Raw genomic sequence first — 14,362 nt, forward strand, 5'->3', positions numbered from 1 at the left:
AGGAGGGAGTGGAGGGGGGAGTGGAGGAGGGAGTGGAGGGGGGAGTGGAGGGGGGAGTGGAGGGAGGAGGGAGTGGAGGGAGGAGGGAGTGGAGGGAGGAGGGAGTGGAGGGAGGAGGGAGTGGAGGGAGGAGGGAGTGGAGGGAGGAGGGAGTGGAGGGAGGAGGGAGTGGAGGGAGGAGGGAGTGGAGGGAGGAGGGAGTGGAGGGAGGAGGGAGTGGAGGGAGGAGGGAGTGGAGGGAGGAGGGAGTGGAGGGAGGAGGGAGTGGAGGGAGGAGGGAGTGGAGGGAGGAGGGAGTGGAGGGAGGAGGGAGTGGAGGGAGGAGGGAGTGGAGGGAGGAGGGAGTGGAGGGAGGAGGGAGTGGAGGGAGGAGGGAGTGGAGGGAGGAGGGAGTGGAGGGGGCAAACGTTGCGCCCCACCTGCTCGGCGAGGGCGGTGGGGCGAACGTCGGACTCCACAGCCTCTCGTGGATGCAGAGGCCACGTGAGAAAATTACAGCCAACACCAATCGTATATCACTAAACACGTCAATACATGTTTTTAATGAAATTCGAAACACGTATCGTGCGTTTACGAATCAATGCATCATCTATCATCGTGCACCATAAAACTGCGACATTTGTGTCATCATTGTGTGTTTGTGTGTGCGACTGTAAACAGGAACAAATATAGAACAGGCGGCATTTCGGGCAATGCCCCTTCTTGATAGAGCGCCACGGCACATATTCGGGTACCGTGTGATGTGTTACGTGTGATGTGTTACGTGTGATGTGTTGCGTGTGATGTGCTGGTAAAACAAGCCCACACGTGGACTGTGGCTGAGAGAGATAAGGGAGCTTATCTCGTAGATGCAAGGGGAGGGGTGGTAAAGGGGTGGTAAAACAAGTTTTCGCTGCGTCGACAGCTGAACTCTGGCTCTGGGCACAGTGGAGACACAGGGTGGCGCGGAGTTTCGCCCACTGCCCTATGAAACGGGGTTGTTCAACGATAACCGGTAACTTTTGTCGTAATCGGTTAGCGGTTCTGAAAGTTAGGAACCAGCAATCATTTTCAGTGGAATTGTAGTGAGGCTTGCACCGTGATTATTCGCAACCGGGAACGTAAAACAAACACAACATTGACACGGCGACATAACCCCCCCCCCCCCCCCCGCGTGGTGCATTTGCCCTCGGTTCCACGTGAACATGTAAAGGTGCAACCCTCGCAAGTGTTCACTTGGGCACCCTCGGAGGGAGCTCTGGGGCAATGGTTCTCTACCTTGTGTCGGAGCCTACTCTATACCCTTTTTGTTGAGTTTTGTTTCAACCGAGTACCCCCATTGGCCGGACCCAACATGTTTTTGAGAAAGAAGTGTATGAATAATGAACGACAATATTTGGTGAGGTATCCAAACTGATCATTAACTGCAAGCGGATAAAACATTTTTTTATTAACGGAGTTTATAAAAGGTCCTTTATATTACTCTCGGTTACCATACGGACTACAATTGTTATAGTAGTTATTTTACAGTGGCAGATTAGTGCATGATTATTCACCAATGACTCGTGCATTATATTTCACGCATTTATAAATCACCTCACGTACCCACTGGGACATTGCCACGTGCCCCCAGGGGGGTGACAGCCGCTGCTTCAGGGGGTGCAGTGTTTGGTAAACTCTTGGTCCCTGAGCAAAAGTCTCTCTCGAGGTGTGCGTCACAACGCCGCCCGCGACCTGTCCAGCTACTCGACGCAAACCGGCGACCTCTGGATCGCAAGTCCAGAGGTCTCAGTTGCTGGCTAATCCTTATACACCACCGCAATTCCCTTTGCTCGTCAGTAAAAAAAGAAACAATGTAGACGTGTGGTGCTTGACATATCTCTGTGGTACTCCTGGCAAACATATTGTTTTACCAGGTACCGGTTATGCAAAACTAGCGGGAAGTACCCGGCGTTGCCCGGGGGAAAATGTTATTTAAAAATTTCTCAAATTTTAAAAACATAACGTATACAAATGAAGATAAAACTTTGATCGTCACCTCATTAATTAAAATTAAAATAAAACCCAACGCGCGGTGGAAAAAACTTACGCTCGCGCGCCAAGATTCGATTGTTTAAATCGCGCAAAGGAATCGAAGGTTGTAGATTTCTTTAAAATCGGCATATTCCCGTTTAATCGATACCACAAACGCTCACAAGATATCGATTCTCGCCAGTCCTGTTTGCGGGTTGACGCCTCACACACTTCATGGTTATTCTCCCCCCCACTCCCCAAAAATCATATAAAAGTCTATTTTTAGAATTTTTGCATGGTGTACAGTCTGGAAGCTACCCACATGGCAAGTTTCAAGTTTGTTGCATGTCGGGAAGTATGCTAAACATTTCGAATAGACACATAATCATCATGCATCATCATCATCATGGCGGCACACACAGTTGCAGCAGCTCAGTGTCTACCCGGTCGGTGCCTTGTATGGTTGTTTATGTTCGCGTTATGTCTTGTTTTGTGTTCATTTTGTCGGGCGAGTAACACCTTTAGCCGGCACGATCTCCTTAAGATCGGACTATGTTACGATCGGAGTGTTACAAGCGAGTTTCTCCGTCTTCACAAGATTCCAGTGGAGTTAGCAAGGAGGCCCGGCTCTCCGTGGATTACCATCCCGGCGGGGAGGAGGCGAAGGCGGCGTAGAGAGAGAAGACAGAGGCGAGGCTGCAGGGCCGGTGCGCTAGCCAGGCTACGGAGGCAGCCACTCAAACCACCGCTACCCAGCCTATTTCTCACGAACGCCAGATCCATCGCGAACAAAATGGATGAATTGAGGCTACAGACTACAGCGAACAACGTAGTGAAGGACAGCTGCATTCTGCTCTTCACAGAAACCTGGCTTCATTCATCCATCCCGGACTCTGCTATTGAGCTCGCAGGCTACACAGCACAGCGCCAGCACAGAACAGTAGACTCCGGTAAGAGCAGAGGAGGGGGGCTCTGTGTGTACGTGAATAAGAGCTGGTGTACTAACACTGTGACTGTAGACAGCCACTGCTCCCCAGATCTGGAGTATGTGACTGTTAAATGCAGGCCGATTTACCTCCCAAGAGAGTTCACTGTGGTCATGATAACTGCTGTTTACATCCCACCGGATGCTAATGCTAACTCAGCTATTGGACTTTTACATGGCAGCATTAGCACTCAGCAGAGCAAGTATCCTGACGCTGTGCTGATTATAGCAGGGGATTTCAACCATGCAGACTTAAAGGCAGCACTCCCTAAATTCCACCAGCATGTTAACTGTGCTACTAGGGGAACTAAGATTCTGGACAAGGTCTACACCAACATCAAACTAGGCTACAGGGCTAGACCACTACCACACCTGGGCCAGTCTGACCATTTGTCCCTGCTTTTGATCCCTGCATACGCCCCCATCAAGAAAACGGCTCCTACCATCACAAAAACTGTCGCCATCTGGCCTGAGGGTGCACCCAGCAGCTGCAGGACTGCTTTGATAGGACCAACTGGGGGGTCTTCGAACATCAGGACCTGGAGGTGTTCACATATAGTGTATTGTGCTACATTAAAAACTGCATAGACACTGTCACTGTGGACAAACGCGTTTACCCCAACCAGAAGCCCTGGATGACCCGGGAGGTCCAGCAACTGCTGAAGGAGAGGAACATCGCCTTCAACTCCGGAGACAAAGCTCTCTACAGCACAGCCCGAGCTAACCTGAAGAGAGGCATCCGCGAGGCCAAAGCAGACTACAGGAGGAGGATTGAGGAACGCCTGGACAGTAACGACAGCAGGCAGGTGTGGCAGGGAGTCCAGCACCTCACCAACTACAGGGCCAACCGCGGAGCTGCTGATGGTGACACCGCTCTGGCAGAGGAGTTGAACCTCTTCTTTGCCCGCTTTGAGGTGACACCACAAGGGACAGCATCACCAAACCTCACGGTCCACAGCAGCTTAAACCTCACAGTAGAGGAGCATGAGGTGAGGCGCACGCTGCGGGCCGTCAACCCGAGGAAGGCTGCGGGACCTGATGGCGTCCCGGGACGTGTGCTGAGGGACTGTGCTGACGAGCTGGCTGGAGTCTTCACAAGGATTTTCAACCTGTCTCTGGAACAGTCCACTGTACCACCCTGCCTAGAGTCCTCCACCATAGTCCCCCTGCCCAAAAAAACCCACATTTCCAGCTACAACGACTACCGGCCAGTAGCACTCACACCAGTGGTGATGAAGTGCTTTGAAAAACTGGTCCGGAGTCACATCATAGGAAGCTTGCCCCGAAACCTTGACCCCCACCAATTTGCCTACAGAGCGAACCGATCCACGGAGGACGCCGTGGCCACAGCACTACATGCTGCACTGTCACACCTGGAGCAGCAGGGGAGCTATGTGCGGATGCTCTTCGTGGATTACAGTTCTGCGTTTAACACCATCCTCCCACACAAACTGGTGGAAAAACTGGGCGACCTGGGGATTCCACATTCCACCTGCATGTGGATACATAGTTTCCTTTCGGGCCGCAGACAGAGGGTCAGAGTGGGCCGTCATACATCCACAGCCCTAAGCCTCAGTACCGGCTCCCCCCAGGGCTGTGTACTGAGCCCCCTGCTCTACTCCCTCTACACACATGACTGTGCCGCCGTCCACCATAGCAACATCATTGTGAAGTTTGCTGATGACACCACAGTGGTGGGGCTCATCTCTGGGGGGGATGAGTCTGCCTACAGGGACGAGGTGGAGCGGCTGACAGCATACTGCAGGGGCAACAACCTGCTCCTTAACACCGCAAAGACCAACGAGCTCATAATAGACTACAGGAGAAAGAAAACGGACACTCCACCACTAATCATCAGCGGGGACTGTGTGGAGATGGTGGCAGACTTCTGCTTCCTGGGAGTCCACATTGGGGAGGGCCTGACCTGGAGCGCCAACAGCACTGAGCTTCTGAAAAAGGCCCAGCAGAGACTTTACTTCCTGAGAATCCTCAGGAATAATAACATCACACAGAAACTGCTGGTGTCCTTCTACCAAGCCTCCATCGAGAGCATTCTCACATACTGCATCTGTGTATGGTACACCAGCTGCACAGTGGCTCAGAGGAAAGCGCTCCAGAGGGTCATCAACACAGCCCAAAAGATCGCCGGCTGCCATCTCCCCACACTGGAAGAACTACACAGTTCACGTTGCATCAAAAAAGCACAGAACATTATAAAGGACTCTTCTCACCCTGGACACTCACTGTTTGAGCTGTTGCCATCAGGCAGACGATTCAGATCAGTCAAAACAAGGACAAACAGATTCAAACAGAGCTTTTATCCTACAGCGATCACCACACTCAATAATGCTAATTAATTATTAAGTAATAGTATTTTCAATTGCTCTCTCGAGAAACGGTGCCTTAACGCGGCGAGAGAGTTTGTGTACGTCTGAGAAGCTGATCGCTATACCGTCGAGAGCCTAGTGCTCTCAGAAGGGTCACCCAAGGCGGGAAGACTTCAGTGGAGACGTCAGACAAAACCCGTTTCGAAAGGTCCCCACATGACCTTTTCAAATAAATGGTGATCCAAGAAAGCAACGGGAAACTACTTGGATTATTGCTCCCTTGAAAACTTCAATGATGACAAGCAAAATCAACAAAGGCCCTGAGTATCGGCGTCCTTTAAATAGGACAGGGGTGCTAAGAATCTCCGAGCTTGTGTCAAAGAACCCTTTCAAAGTAGCAACTTGGAACGTTAGAAGTTTACTTCAAGCAGGAAAACTAGCCAATGTCATACAAGAAATGGATCGACTTAAAATCAACATAATCGGTCTAAGCGAAACTAAATGGCCTGGAACAAAAAAGTTTATATCGAGCGAACACCACATCTTCTGCTCCGGAGGAGAAGAAAACACCAAACAAACATACGGTGTCGCCTTTATAGTACACAAGAAATTAGCGAATAAAGTCAACAACTTTACCCCAGTATCAGAACGAATAGCACTACTACAATTAGCAGGCAACAAAGTCAACGTGAACATTCTACAGGTTTATGCTCCAACAGCAGATAAACAAGATCATGAAATCGAATCGTTCTATGAGCAACTAACCAACACGCTGAAGCCGCTGAAGAAGCAAGACATCACTATAATCCTCGGCGACTTCAACGCCAAGGTTGGCCACGGTCGAATGCAGAACATTGTCGGAGAACACGGACTAGGAACAAGGAATGAACGAGGCGACAGACTGGTTCAATTCTGCCAAGAAGAACGTTTCAGTATTGCTAACACGTGGTTCCAATTACCACCTCGACGACTGTACACGTGGACCTCGCCGCAAGACTCCGACAACAACATCGTCAGGAACCAAATCGATTATATCCTAATTAACATCAGGTTTAAGTCCAGTGTGATTACAGCAAAAACCTACCCTGGAGCCGATATATCGTCAGATCATAACCCAGTAACAGCTACAATAAGACTCAAATTGCGATCAATACAATGTACAAAGACGAGACGAGCAGACCTGGAGAAACTGAAGAACAGCGCCGATAAAAGACAAGTACAGCAACATCTCAACGATAGCATCCGCTCAATAACAACAGAAACAGCAGATGTTCAGGAGTACTGGCGCTCGTTCAAACAATGCATCACAGAAACAACAGAAGTCATGCTGGGACATCAGCCACCGAAAAAGAAACAACGATGGATGACACATTGTATTCTCGATCTAATGAGCCAACGAAGAATGTACAAAAACAACAACTTGGAGAAGTACAAACAAATGCAACAGAAGATCAGAGAAGCAATCCGACAGGCAAAAGAAAAGTGGATGGAAGAACAATGCGCCGAGATTGAAGAACTAATTAAAAAACATGACAATTTTACTCTGCACAAGAAGCTCAAAGAAGCTGGTAACATCTACAGACCAGACCCAACAGCTACCTTGTATGCGGACAACAACCAACCAATCCTAAATAAACAAGAAAAAATGGACACCTGGACAAACTATATACACAAGCTCTATGGCGCCGCGAGAACACCTGCAGAAAAAGACCAACAGATGTCGAAAGACGCTCTACACATTTTAACATCAGAAGTAGAACATGCAATCAAAACAGCTAAGTCAGGCAAAGCGTGCGGGCCCGACACAATCCATGTAGAATTGCTCAAACTATTAGACAGTAACAACATACGACAACTGACTAATTGGTACAATCAAATATACAATGGCAATAAAATTCCATCCGACTGGCTACAGTCCATCTTTGTGGCAATACCAAAGAAAGCAACAAGCCGGAAATGCGAGGACTACAGACTGATAAGCTTGATGAGCCACGTGCTGAAAGTCTTCCTGAAGGTGATCCAACAGCGCATACGCTCCACATGCGAAAATGCATTGAAGAACACACAGTTTGGCTTCTGCAAAGGACTAGGCACAAGAGAAGCAATCTTCTGTCTACAGATACTACTACAGCGATGCTACGAACATCAGAAAGAAGTGTACATCTGCTTCATAGATTACGAGAAAGCCTTTGACTCAGTCGACCACGACCGACTAGCAGCTCTATTAAAACAACTGGGACTAGATAAAAACGACATCAACTTCATCATTGCTCTTTATTGGAAGCAAACAGCCCAACTCCGATATGACAACGAATTGACAGACCCAACACCAATACAAAAAGGTGTACGACAAGGCTGCCCACTTTCACCCAGTCTGTTCAACATCTACTCGGAGCAGATTTTTGATCGAACACTAGCAGATAAAAACATTGGTATTAAAGTCAATGGACAATACATCAACAACATCAGGTATGCCGACGACACTGCACTGCTGGCCGATTCGGAACAAGACCTACAACAAATCTTGGATGAGGTTGCCACAGAGAGTCAAATATGGGGCTTACGAATTAATAAAAAGAAAACAAAGGTTATGAAGGTCAGCCGAACTACAAGCGAAATAACAATCAAACTTGGTAGCGAAAAATTGGAACAAGTACACCGATTTAAATACCTTGGTGTAATCATTGACGATCAGTTGAACCATGAAGTCGAAATCAAGAGCAGAATTGAACAAGCAAGGCAAGCATTTATTAAATGGAAAACACTCCTTGCAGACCGCAACTTGAGTACATCACTGAAACTGCGCACACTGAAATGCTACATCTGGTCAATTTTGCTGTACGGAGTTGAGACGTGGACACTGACAATAACAGCAACAAAAAGGCTCGAAGCTTTCGAGATGTGGCTGTATCGAAGAATGCTGAAAATCCCATGGACAGCCAAAACCACCAATACACAAGTTCTGCAAGATATGGGCACTGACAGGCAACTGCTGAAGACCATCATTAGCAGGAAGTGTTACTACCTAGGCCACATTGCCCGAAACGACCACAAATACCAGCTATTAAAGCTAATCCTGGAAGGAAAAATCGAAGGGAAAAAACGACCAGGACGGCCAAAAACGACATGGCTCAGTAACATCAAAACATGGCTACAATTAACAACAGCACAAACTCTACACGCCGTGCTAGACCGGGACCAATATCATCGTGAAGTCGCACACGCCGTTAGGCAGCACTAAAGAAGAAGAATTTTCAATTGACTGTGAAATAGAGATGTGCAATGACAAAATCTAACCTTATTTGGGTATGTGGGTTTACTTGGGCTGTTTTTAGATATAGTATAAATTGATTATCTTTCATTTAATTTTATTTTTATTTTCTTGTTTCATTTAATTTAAATTTATGAATGATGCCCTGACTGGTGAGCATTTTAAATTTCGTTGTACTGGTGACAATGACAATAAACGATCTATCTATAATCACAAATTTCCCTTTTATATATATAGATACACTATTTTAATAACCCAGCTAATTTCAACCTGGCAACTTGAGTTTTTGTTTTCTAACTACGTGGATTTACCTAAAGAACCAAAGAGGATGGATTCCTGCAGTCACGAAAGCTTCAAATCAAGATTTCACTTTAAGATGTTTCTTGTTCATGTTTTTGTTTTGTTGTGGTTGTACCCGAGTCAAGAGTCGCATGGCTCACAGGGTTATCTCATCTCAATATATATAAAAGGCAAAGTTGTGATTATGTGTGTCTGTTCAAAATGTTTAGCGTACTTCCCGACATGCAACAAACTGGAAATGAGCCATGTGGGTACTTTCCAGACTGCACACCATGCACACATGATAAAAATATAATTTTTTTGGGGGGGGGAGCTCAATAATTCAGTTATTTTTTGCACAGCAAGTGAGCTGTGACGTCAAATCTGTCAGGTGACCCGTGCATGTGCAAGCGGTAACGCATTGTAGTGTAGTGGTTTGCGCGCTGCGCTACGAACCCGGCGACCCGAGTACGATTCCCGCTCACGGCCACTACCGGTGACGATTATTTGAACCGGTCCTGGGCCTCCCCTAGGTCGACTCAGCCTCAAACGAGTAACTGGTGTGGTGTGTGAACTGTGAACATCGCCACTGGGAAGACAAAGGCGGCCGGGCGTGGTGAATCCAAGTCCCGGGCGAAGCCGGGTAGTAAAGCTAGTACCCAAAAAAAGAAAAAGAACTGAGTTACATTCCTGGGCGTGGGTAACATCAGTGGCGAGTGATATCGGCAGCGGCCTTGGACACATTTGCTTTGTGGTTTTTCCAGAAATGTACGAATTCAATGGTTGCTCATCAGAACATTGCAAGTACTGTATATGCCTATATGTTAAGATTCACTTTTAGAATCATCACTTTTGTATAACCTCGTGTGTATTCACAACAGAAGGAAGCCGCCATAGACTTGGTGGCGACTTATTTTTCACCACGTATTACAGTCTCGAAGAGCTCCATGAAGTCACAAGAGGATTAATAACCCACGTTCTGGAGAATGTAGAGACGACACTTGGTGGCGATGATACTTTTCAGTCATGCATGCGAATCGTCAAAGAGCCGTAGCAAGATGATGAAGAGGGGAGAGATAACAACACCACTTCCACACGATGAGAGTGGTGGAATAGGGACTGACCTTTGGGTCTGGTGGCATCTGCTATTCACTACTCTAAATGATCAGAGCAGCACCACGGTGGCGAGATGTTAACTACGTCGCCTGGTATGCAGGAGGTCCTGGGTTCGATCCCGACCCTGATGCCTGCTGCATATTTGGAGTGTGCGGTGTCTCTCTCCCTGTGGTCTTCCAGTTTTCCCCTCCACATTTAGAATCAGCATCGCACGTTTAGAGTGTTTGGCTGCTGCTCTACATTTCCACCTAATGAGCCACTTCGTCGAGCTATCATTTGTGGCCAAATCCCTTCTGATAACGAGCTATACAGCTCGGTAGGTCTTACCTGGTAACATACAAACATCTTTTAGTTTAATAGTTTAGCTTAAAACCACGATGGCTACTTTTTGGGACCAGGGGTAGATTTAAGGACACATGACTTATTTAAGAGTCTTGGCGGTTGGGGTCGCGAAAGCCTATTTAAGCTTCAACTTAGAGCACGTAATATAGCGTTTGCATCAGGCAAGGTCCGTGCACGTACACCCTAAAACACGACTTTACATCAGAAATGCTGGTCATAAAATACGGCTTTGCCGAGCTACTGCATCATGCATAGCTCCCGAGCAGGACTGCTCATAACAACACTTTTCTCTATGCAAGACAAGTTTATACAACTGGTTGTACAACTCTGTTTAACGGTGTGCTGCTACGCACGCTGCGAGCTGGACGCTCCCTTCATTAGGCGTGTGCGATCATGAACCACGCTTGGGCCTGACTGAGCTGCGAATCGTGCACAGCTCCGAGCTCTTAAGAGCTGGGGCGCCGCGGCGGCGAGGTGTTAACTGCCTCGCCTGGTATGTAGGAGTTCGTGGGTTCGATCCTGATCCTGACCCTGACGCCTGCTGTATTTTTGGAGTTTGCGTGTCTCTCTCCCCGTGGTCGCGTGAATTTATCTCCGGGTCCTCCATGTTTTCTCTCCACATTTAGAATCAAAATGCGTTTAGAGTATTTGGCTGCGATACATTTCCACGTGATAATACATTTCGTTGAGCTTAATGTGCGGTCAGGTCGCTTATGAGATATGTCCATTGAGTAGTGCTGAATTGTAGCATCGCCGTTTGCGTGCCTACTAAGGAGCATGCCTTACTAACGTCCACGCACCTCTGTACGATTCATAGGAGGTTCATTTCATTCGGGACCTGCAAGTCCAGTGTAAGGGGGCCCCGGCGGGTCACTGTGAAGGGCGCAATGATGTTTAGCCGAGTGTGACCAAGGCGTCTCCGTGCTTGATACCGGAGGGCAACACTTGAGAGGCAAACTGCGAGCTGGAGAAGACGCGTGACGGCCGCCGTCCATCAGCACAGGCGGGTTCCCACGCGGAACAACTGCAGCCTCATTGGGTGGTTGTGATCCTCATCATGCGACCCAGAGAGAGAGAGAGAAAGTGAACCGTGAACCACTCAGACATCACGTGCTTGCGCTATGAATGTGAAATTGTACAGAGCGGGAAGGAGCAGAAGACATTGCCGGGCTTGGTAGATGTCGGTGCACTCACGTCGGGTGAGCGGGCCCTTTGTTGTTTTTCTCTTTTGTAAATCGTGCGCTTTGTAACAAGCTGAATGTTATTCTGAAATACTCGTTTATATTGTGACGTAATTACATTATTTAGATTAAAAGTCTTGGGTTCTGGAGTTGCTTTTTTATTGGTGCTGTACAGCATATGTAATGTAACTAGATTCTGCGTCTGTATCCTGCTATTGAGATCTAGATCAAGAGATTGCGAGAATCATTGATTGTAATATTTACGTCGTTATTAAGACCTGCCTACACGACACATCTTCCCCACGTGTCCCTTCACCAACCCGCACTGATCAGCGTGGTGAAGTATGGTAATCAACGGCCATGAATGCTGACACGTTGCAGGGAGGTCTTCATCCAGCAGGCGGTTGACAAATGGCTTTAAACAATGGTTGTTGCCGTTGTTTTTTGTAAACTGAATTGTTCACACACTGGCCAACTCTGGAAGACGCTAGATGGGGGGTTTTGAGAGAGTGGGAGTCCCGTCGATTAGCCAATTGTCAGCAGTGGTCAGTCAAAACAAATCGCATTAAGCGGGATAGAAAACTGTCACTCTCTTCATCTAATGTGGTAACAATACAAAGAAGATCCGATTATCCGCCAATTGGATTTTATGTGGGCCATCGGTTGATAGGCGCATAACCGGGTTATTCGGCAGTTGAGGACCGCTGTCAACTATTTACCCGGCCAAGCCTCACCGAGTCTCAAGAGACAGGGAAATACTCAAGGCTCTGCATAGACAGATTGCTCTACGGCCTTCTCCTGGTCACCTCATAAGCCCAAGCCGACAACACCGAGTATTTACAGGCAGTCTCCCACACGAGTACGAACCAGATTTACCCGGTGCTTTCATGATGATGCGGTCATCCCATATGGAGCGGCAGGGATGAGATTGCGTCTGGTCTCATTAATATTTGATGAATAATTCATCATCATAGTCCACTGAGCCGTCTCAACACTGCATGGAGCCATATGCAAATGCTGGGGGAAGAGAGGGCCTAGGGAGAGTGATGAGACACTTGCCAAGCACGTAGTAGACCACCACGTCTCACATAAACATAATGGGCCCGCTAGGTTGAAACACCATGCCTCTAAAACACCCCCCCCCTCCGCTCAAGAAACACAAGGCACCGACCATATCAAATGACATTCACAGTGCATTTGGCGAGGGCACTATAATATTGCTGCATGGTTATAATCATCCACAACATCGATCATCTATTATTAACCAGGTGACAGCCCGTTCATATTACGGGTGTCTCTTTAAAGACAGCTCGATCTCTGAGCTCTCCCAATTCCTCCAGGCAACCCCGGCTCCAAGATGCTCCCTTATCCAGACGATGCATCATTATCACCGTCATCATCATCTTCACCATCTAGACATGCATGATCACCGTCATCATCATCTTCACCATCTAGACATGCATGATCACCGTCATCATCATCTTCACCATCTAGACATGCATGATCACCGTCATCATCATCTTCACCATCTAGACATGCATGATCACCGTCATCATCATCTTCACCATCTAGACATGCATGATCACCGTCATCATCATCTTCACCATCTAGACATGCATGATCACCGTCATCATCATCTTCACCATCTAGACATGCATGATCACCGTCATCATCATCTTCACCATCTAGACATGCATGATCACCGTCATCATCATCTTCATCATCTAGACATGCATGATCATCGTCATCATCATCTTCACCATCTAGACATGCATGATCACCGTCATCATCATCTTCACCATCTAGACATGCATGATCACCGTCATCATCATCTTCACCATCTAGACATGCATGATCATCGTCATCATCATCTTCACCATCTAGACATGCATGATCACTGCTATCATCCTAAGTCGAGTGTCGGTCAAAAACGACCCTGCTCCCTCAACGCAAGCGAGGGGGGGGGCAATGGGAGGCACTTCTTGGACGATGTTACCGCTCTGTTCATCGCCATTCATCTGAGGACACATGAAAGTGCCTATCATCTGTGACACTCGAACAAATTACACACAGGCACTCTCACTTCTGCGTTTGTCGCTGCTGTGCTCACGTACCACGGATCCCCCTTGTAAAATAGCCGGGCAACTGACTAAACGGGACCGCACGTGTAACAAATCAAATAAAAACACACTCGCGTTGCGCGCAAAATCACACGACCACGTAACGTAAATAAAACATTAACAGCATAAATGGACAACTTGCCACAGCCGGGCTGAAGTACAGGGTCCACGTCGCACAGGGTGACCTCAGAATATGTTTTTCGGGATGTGTATTTATCCTGGAGGAATCCGATGAGCTATGAAGCTCTTTTTCACAAATAGCACAGATGTCACATCAACAAACAATACAAACACATGACCGGAGTACAAAGTACAGGGAAAGAAAACAAATCACACAAACAAATACAACTAAACATCCCCATCTTACCAGAAAAAAGCCCACTGAGGTATCAACCTTTTTTTCAAAAGCGACCTGGTCACAAATGATATCTCAACATAGCGGCTGGTCATTTTGACATTTATATCAGCAAACTATTCTAAATAATCTAAACCTAGCGGTTTATAAACTCGACTGCAGCCTTGCACGCCGTTGCTTCTCTGAAAGGGCATCCCGCACCTCCACTGCTCCGAACGCATGTTGCGACAGGATGGCTTCTGCTGACAGCCGCCGACCAGCTGATGTGGGGGGCGTGTTGAGCGAAGTCCACAGCGACGACTGAACTGTGGCGAGACGACGTTTGCTGTCTCGCTGGGACGCGCACAACAACAACGACGACGACGACGTGACACTCTCCGGGTTTTGCACAACT

This window comes from Lampetra fluviatilis, chromosome 12 (assembly GCF_964198595.1).
Source record: "Lampetra fluviatilis chromosome 12, kcLamFluv1.1, whole genome shotgun sequence".
Classification (NCBI taxonomy): domain Eukaryota; kingdom Metazoa; phylum Chordata; class Hyperoartia; order Petromyzontiformes; family Petromyzontidae; genus Lampetra; species Lampetra fluviatilis.